Genomic DNA, 7452 nt, shown 5'->3' with positions numbered 1-7452 from the left:
TTACAACTCATTAATATTCAATCCACTCTACTCGAATCTAATCCAATTCACTGCAATCCAATCCATTCCAATTCAATTTACTTTAATCCTATCCAATACAATCCACTCCAATACATTCCAATCCATTACAATCTCATACACTCTACTCCATTCAAATCCACTCTGATCCAATCAAGAAAAATCCGACTCATACGAATCCAATCTACTTCAATCCACTTTAATCTAGTTCAACCCAATCTACTACAATCCATTCAAGTATAATCCCATCTACTCTAATCCTACCCACTTTACTCCATTCTAATCCACTCCAATATACTCCAATACATTCCGATCCATTCCAATCCAATTCGTTTGATTTCAATGGACTTAAATCCACTCGATGCAATCTATTCCGATCTTCAATCGGATTTAATCGAAACTATTCTACTTGAATCCACTAGGGTTTATTCCCATCTAATCCATTCTAATCCATTCGAATATAATTTATTCGAATTCAATCTACTCCAACCAACTTTAATCCACTTTTAACCTTTATAATCCACTCCAATCCAATTCAATAGAATCTCATCTACTCTAATCCACAATTTCCTCTAATCCACAATGGACTTCTGTAGACTCCAATCCAATTCATTGCAATCCAATTTATTTGAATCTTATCTACTCCAGTCCACTCCAATCCAATTCACGTCAATCCATTCCAATTAACTCCACTCCAGTCAAATTGATTTTAATCCAATTAATTTGAATTTAATCCACTCCAATCGATTCCAAACCAATCTGATTCACAGGGCAAAAATTTATACTTAAAAAAGTCACAAACTAGTAGCTAGGTCTCCAAAATGAGAAAAATTCATTGGACATTGCTGTAATTTCATAAATAATCTGCGAATTTTGAGAAATAATTGACGAACTCGATATGAAAAGTGAATAAAATTAATCTTATCATAAAATTTAAATATGTTTGAACATTTAAGACTAGTCTTCGAACAAATGAATACTCAAAAATATTAAAGTCTGTCGTAAATTTTGTGAAAATGATTGTTTTTGCAGCTTTTTCAAAGTAAACTATATACTTGAACAAACACGAATGATTTAATCGTTAAATTATTTAATCAAATTATATTATTTGTATCATTGATCTAACAACTCATAAAGTTTCTAAAATGTGTTAATAAAAATTTTTAAAGGTCATTTAGTTTTAAAATTGATGATTGATTCTTATTCTCTAAAAAGTTCTAAAAATGTATTCCTTCAGATTTTACGCTTAATTTCGAAAAAAAAAATATAAAAATGAAAGATAACGTTACCACGTCTTGCTTTAAAAATTATTATTTTTTGGTCAAAAATTAATCTTTTTTGATCAAAATTTATCCTAACTCATTATTTTGTTTGAAAATAAATGTTTTTAACTTGGAATACGACTATTTCAGTTTTTCTTCGAAATGTTTACTTTTTATTGAAAATTCATGTATTTTTTTTAAATCTAGTCCTTTTTACACTATTTTTGTTGTATGAAAATAGATTCTTTTTCGGAAAGAATGCACATTTTTGATTGAAAATAAACTTTTTGCTAAAAATTTATATTTTGTTTTAAATATAACTGTTTGGTTAACAATTAAACTATTTTTATAAAAATATAATTTTTTGAATTTTTAAACACAAAGATCAGAGTTTTAAATTGAAGAAAAAAATTGTCTACCAAAAAGAAATTAGTTTTTAAAAAAATTTAAGATATCTTAATCAAAAATTTAAATTTTTAAGTAAAATAAATGCATTTTTAAACAAAAAAATTATTTGGCAAAAAAAAAATAGGAATTTTCCATAAAATTCGAAAATTCGCTTCCAAAAAATCGATTTTCTAAGAAAGAAAGACAATTTTTTAATTGTTAAGAAGGTAGTTCAACTTTTAAACCTAGTTGTTAAATTTTTAACGAAAAACAAACTTCGAGAATTTTCAACCAAAAGGTTTACTGTTCAACTAAAAAAGATTATATTTAAACAAAAAGACTAATTTGCTACAAAAAAACGCATTTTTAAGAAAATTTAAGATATCTCAATCAAACAGTTAAATTTTCAAATAAAATAGATGCATTTTTAAACCGCCTAAATCCGAAAAAAATGTTTTTACGAATGTGTCTGTACGGTTATTCATAGAACAAAAAAAACTATTTATCCTAATGACTTTTTTTTGAAAAATCAAAAATTACTTTTTTTAATCCTTTTCAAAATCCAGAAAAACAAATTAAAATGAATAATTGAAGCCAAACAACGCATGATACGAAAAAAAGTCATGCGAGGAAAAACTTTGCTTTTTAAAAGCCCTACAAGATTAGTATAACAACTTTTTTAATTTGGTCGAAAAGTTGAAAATTCCAAATTTGATCGTACCAAAAATGTTCGAAACCACATTTTTTCAAGATTTAAAAATTATATGCACGGTTGTTCATAGTACTTCAAAACTTAAACAATTTTTCCTTTCGACTTATTTTTATAAAAAGAAAATTATCAAAGATGGAGAATTTTGAAAATCCAAAAAAACAAACTGAAATGAACATTTCAAGCCAAAAAACGCATGATATGAAAAAAAGTCAAGAACAGAAAAACTTTGCTTTTTTAAAGCCTTACAGGACTATGATAACAACTTTTTTAATTTGGCCGAGAAGTTCAACATTCCTAATTTGATCGTACCCAAAATAATGAAAAATCCAAAAATTCCATTTTTTGGTCAAAATATGCAAGATACCAAAAAAAATAAAAAAGCTCAAATTGCGCGCCCTGCAAAGAAATACAAATTAAGAATGAATCACTTTTCGATATAAGCTACGAGAAAAAAATCAGAAAAAACTTCTTCACCCAAAAAAGAGCTATAATTTTTTGTATGCCAGTTTTTGCTTTAGTCGTAGAAAATAACATTCTAAATAAAAATATTAAATTTGTTTTAAAAAACGACACAAGGTATGAACTTAAATTACCAGACAAAAGTTGTTCGCCTAAAAATATCTATAAATTTATTATTAATCATTTTTTCATAGGACGATTAGATCTTCTTTTAATCGTAAAACATAAGATAAAAAAATGCAAAAATGAACTTTTTGGAAAAAGCGCAGAAAAGGCAGAAGAGGACATAGGTTCCTGTATAGGACCCTATGCAGATACGCAGTAGTTTTATATAATCGTAAAAAAAAACATTAAAAATAAAAAAATTATAAAAGCAAGGAAGTAAGAATTAGTATGATTCAATTTTTATGCATATTATGAATTGTAATGATATACATTTATTAAAATGATATATGTTTCAGAGCAGCTTAGAACACAACTTGAAGCAAAATAAGAAACAAATACAAAAATAACCATGATTAATACAATTTGCTTTTCATTTTGCAATTTTTGAATAAGAAATCCCCGTCAGAGTTACATAAAAAATGTATTATAATTGATATAAAAGTGTTGTGTATAATGTAGAAAAGTTTACAGGTCGGACAAAATCGAGTGCGAAGCATGAGATACGTGATGAGAATATGTTCGTTAAAGCCCAAAGAGCTTTAACAAAAGAGAGTTCAAAATTACAAAATTACATTTGTCGGACCGCTCGCCTTTGATTTTAAAAGATCGCGTGCCGTAGGTGTGCTCAAACTCTCGAGATAAGCTTTTTTGACAAAAGAGAATTCACATTCACAAAATTACAGTGGTGTATACTTTGAGTCTTAATTTTAAAATGTTTGCGCAGGAATGTGCAAAAATATAAAGACCGAGCGCGTGGCGCGAGATAAATACATAATCGAGCGCGAAGCGCGAGATAAATGTACATTAGAGCGCGAAGCGCGGATTGAATGAAACATGGCGCGCGAAGCGCGAGAACCAACAGGGCAGATTTTTTTTTCTCATATTGAAAAAAAAACTTTATTTTATATTTTATTGTTTTTTATTTTATTTAATAGTTGTTTTTATTTCTTGATATGGGAGCTGTATGAGTGCCGAAAAGTGTTGGTGATTATTTTCTACAAATGTTTTTTATTGTGATTTAACAATAATAATAAATTAAAAAAAGAGAAGGAATAGGATTTGGCTGGTTTCCTTCTCATTTTTCTTTCTTCTTTTTCTTTTTTTCCAAAATTTATCTATACATTTATTATGAAGCATTTTTTTTAAAGAACGCGTAGGTTTGATTTTACTCATAAGAAAGTAAATTTTAATTGTTGGAAACATATTGATTTATTTACCAATTATTTTTTGATAGAACGCGTAGTTTGTGTCTGAATTGTAAACAATATAATTAAAATGAATTTTTTTTCGTAAACGACAATTTGTCCACGGACGATTTTTTTGTCCCGTTGCGGGACGCTTAGTTTGTTAATAAAAATGTTTGATCATTGAAAAATATTGTTATCAATTGAAAAATATTTTAAACAAAGGGACAACCTGATATTTGAGAGAAGAATATCGAAGGTGTTTTCTATTTTTTAATCTAGAGCTTAGTTTGTTTACAACTATTGCTGAACCTTTGAAAATAATTAATTCTTGAAAAAAATAATTCCGAATAAAAAATAATATGAATAAAAATAATGTTCTCATGTGAAGTAAATATCCTAAAGAGTTTCAATCTAATTTTATATGACAAATTGTTATTTAGTAATTATATATCAGAGTTTCCAATTAATCCGAAAATTTCGATATTCGGTAAATTTATAACTAAATCAGGTAACAAACATAAATTTATCATTATATTTTGGCGGAAGTAACATTGAGAAACAAAAAGAAGCTTTTTTAAATGACATTATTTATCAGAAAGTAAGCTGGTTAAAGTAGGTCAACTGTACTGCGAATAACAACACAAAATTATTTTCTATTTATCATATTTCTCGGGATCTCGTTTTTATTTGTTTGTTTGACTTTTTCCTTATATTTTCAGAGCAAACCAAGATTAAGGAACCTTCAGTAAATACTTAGTTGAATGGTATATAATGCAGAAATAAACTTGACAGTTTTTAAAGATTCTTCAAAAATCAGTTTTTTTCATCTCTGTCTGGCAGAAATGAAGATCGCCGAGGGGATTTTAATCCCCGCTTTCGTGGCGTTGCTTGAAATAAAATGTAAGTCTAATTAATTATAATATTTAACATGAATCAGAAATATTTATTGTTTTAAAGATTTACACCAAATACTACATTTTGCCAATTTCACCCCTATCTACTTTCAAAAGTTACACATTTTTAATACTAATGATTCCTAATCAAAACTGGTTTCTTTTTTATTACACTTTTTGAAAATTAGTTTAATTTTTTTAATCTTTACATATCTTTACGCTCCCTCTCTCTGATTTTTCACTCAAAATTTAAATATTCAGTATGGCAGAAAGGTTGGTTTAATTTTGAACGAAATTTTTAGATAAAACCACAATTACCTAGCTTTTAGGAGAAGATAGTTATTAACAATAGTAATTTTTCAAGTCGCAATAATTATTACTTCGCTCTCAGTGAAAGGTGAAAAAGTTGAGTATTTAAAAAAACCATAACTTTCTATAATCATTCAGAGAGAATATCATTATAAATTAAATTAAATTGTTTAAACAATAATTTTTATTTAGATGAATTAATAAAACCCCACTCTAATTAAAAAATTGACAAATAGTGAAAAATTTCCGGAAAAACTGCAAGTGTCTGGCATTATTTCAAAAGAATATAATTGTTTAAATAATAACATATTATTTAAACAATTATATTTTTTAATCTAATTTGATAAGAACCTCACTCTGATTTAAAAGTTAGAACAAGTGAAAAATTTCAGAAAAAAACTGCAACTATCTAGCATTATTATAGGAGAAGATAGTTATAAACAATTAATACATTAACATAATATATTAATATATTAATAATTGTTAACAATGAATAAACAATTATATTAGTTAATTATGGTTTATTTGTTATTATATGAATATTGAGTCTGGAAGATTAAAAAAATATTTTAAATTTTACAGGATTAAAAGAAATTTCTGGAAGAATTCGAGCCATTTTAAAAAATGTGGAGAAATTCTGAAAAAAATTGTTTAAATACTTTTAAATTTGAATGAATGTAAAAGAAGAGAAAGATATTTCAAGATTTCTAATAAAATTTTGAATCTTCACAAAAATTTTGAAACTGTTCAAAATGAAAATAATGTGACTTAATTTAAAAAATATTTAGTATATAACAGAAGCGTAAATGTTTTCAAACAGGAAAAAAACCGGGATCCTGCTGGTATTTATATTTATTTTTCGACAGTTTCTTCCTCCACAAAATTAGCTTTTTATTTACAAATTTTTTTTTTTTTGAAAGTTCAACAATTTGGTTGCAAAGATATCCGTCTTGGTTGAAAAATTCATTTTTGTGTTGAGAATTAGTCTTTTCGGGTTAAAAATTCAACTAATGTCGTAGAAAACTAAATTATTTTTTAAAACTCCTATATTGATGCTAAAGAAAAAACTCAAATATTTTTTGGTTGAAAATTTAAATATTTTAGAAAATTTGACTTTTTTTTAAAATTCATCTATTTGCCTAAAAATTGCATTTTTCATCCATAAAAATGCAACGGTTTGGTTTAAAATTAAACAATTGTGTTAAACGTAATTTATTTTTGGTTGAAAATTTAACTGTTTAGTTGAAAATTTATATTTTTCGTTAGAAAATGCAAGTATTCTCCCAGAAAATTTCTTTTGCATTAAAAACTCATATATTTATGTTGAAAAATCAAACTGAAATCTCTTTTGGATAAAAATTCAACAATTTTTTTGTTATTTGGATTTTGGATTTAAAAATTCATCTATTTTAGTAAAAATGGCATCTCTCTTAGGAAAAAATGCAACTTTATAAAAATTCAAAAATTTTTTCAAAAAAGTTTTTTATAAAAAATCCAACTGCTTCGTTGAAACATCGTGTTTTTGGGTTGAAAATTTAAGTATAATCTTCTTAGAAAATTTACTTCTTCTTAGAAACTTTTACATTTCTTCAAACTATCATCAGTTGTTATTCGATACCTAAATCTGATAAACATGTTTTTTTTCGCATAAATTTAGGTCGATTTAGGAAAAAGGAAAATAACGTAACCTTGAACATCTTAAGGAATTTACAGGTTATTGCTTTACAAGGAAAAAATTGAAACAGTTTATATACCTTATCTATTACTTTAGAACATTCGCGTTAAAAAAAAATACTAAAGAATTTTTCAACTCTTTCAATAATTAACCTTAGTGCAAAATAAATGTTGTGCTCTTTGACTATCTTATTAGAGAAATTCTCAAATAGTAAAATCTGATTAGTCAAAAATTCTTTTACTTATTAAATTGGTAAAAATTTTCTATATAATTATGGATTGATTGTCACAAAAATTTTCAACTTGTAAAGTAAAGTAAAGTAAAGTAAAGTAAAGTAAAGTAAAGTAAAGTAAAGTAAAGTAAAGTAAAGTAAAGTAAAGTAAAG

The sequence above is a fragment of the Belonocnema kinseyi genome, chromosome 5 (assembly GCF_010883055.1).
Source record: "Belonocnema kinseyi isolate 2016_QV_RU_SX_M_011 chromosome 5, B_treatae_v1, whole genome shotgun sequence".
Lineage (NCBI taxonomy): Eukaryota > Metazoa > Arthropoda > Insecta > Hymenoptera > Cynipidae > Belonocnema > Belonocnema kinseyi.
The sequence above is the reverse complement of the archived record's forward strand: the minus strand, read 5'-3'. Positions refer to the sequence as shown.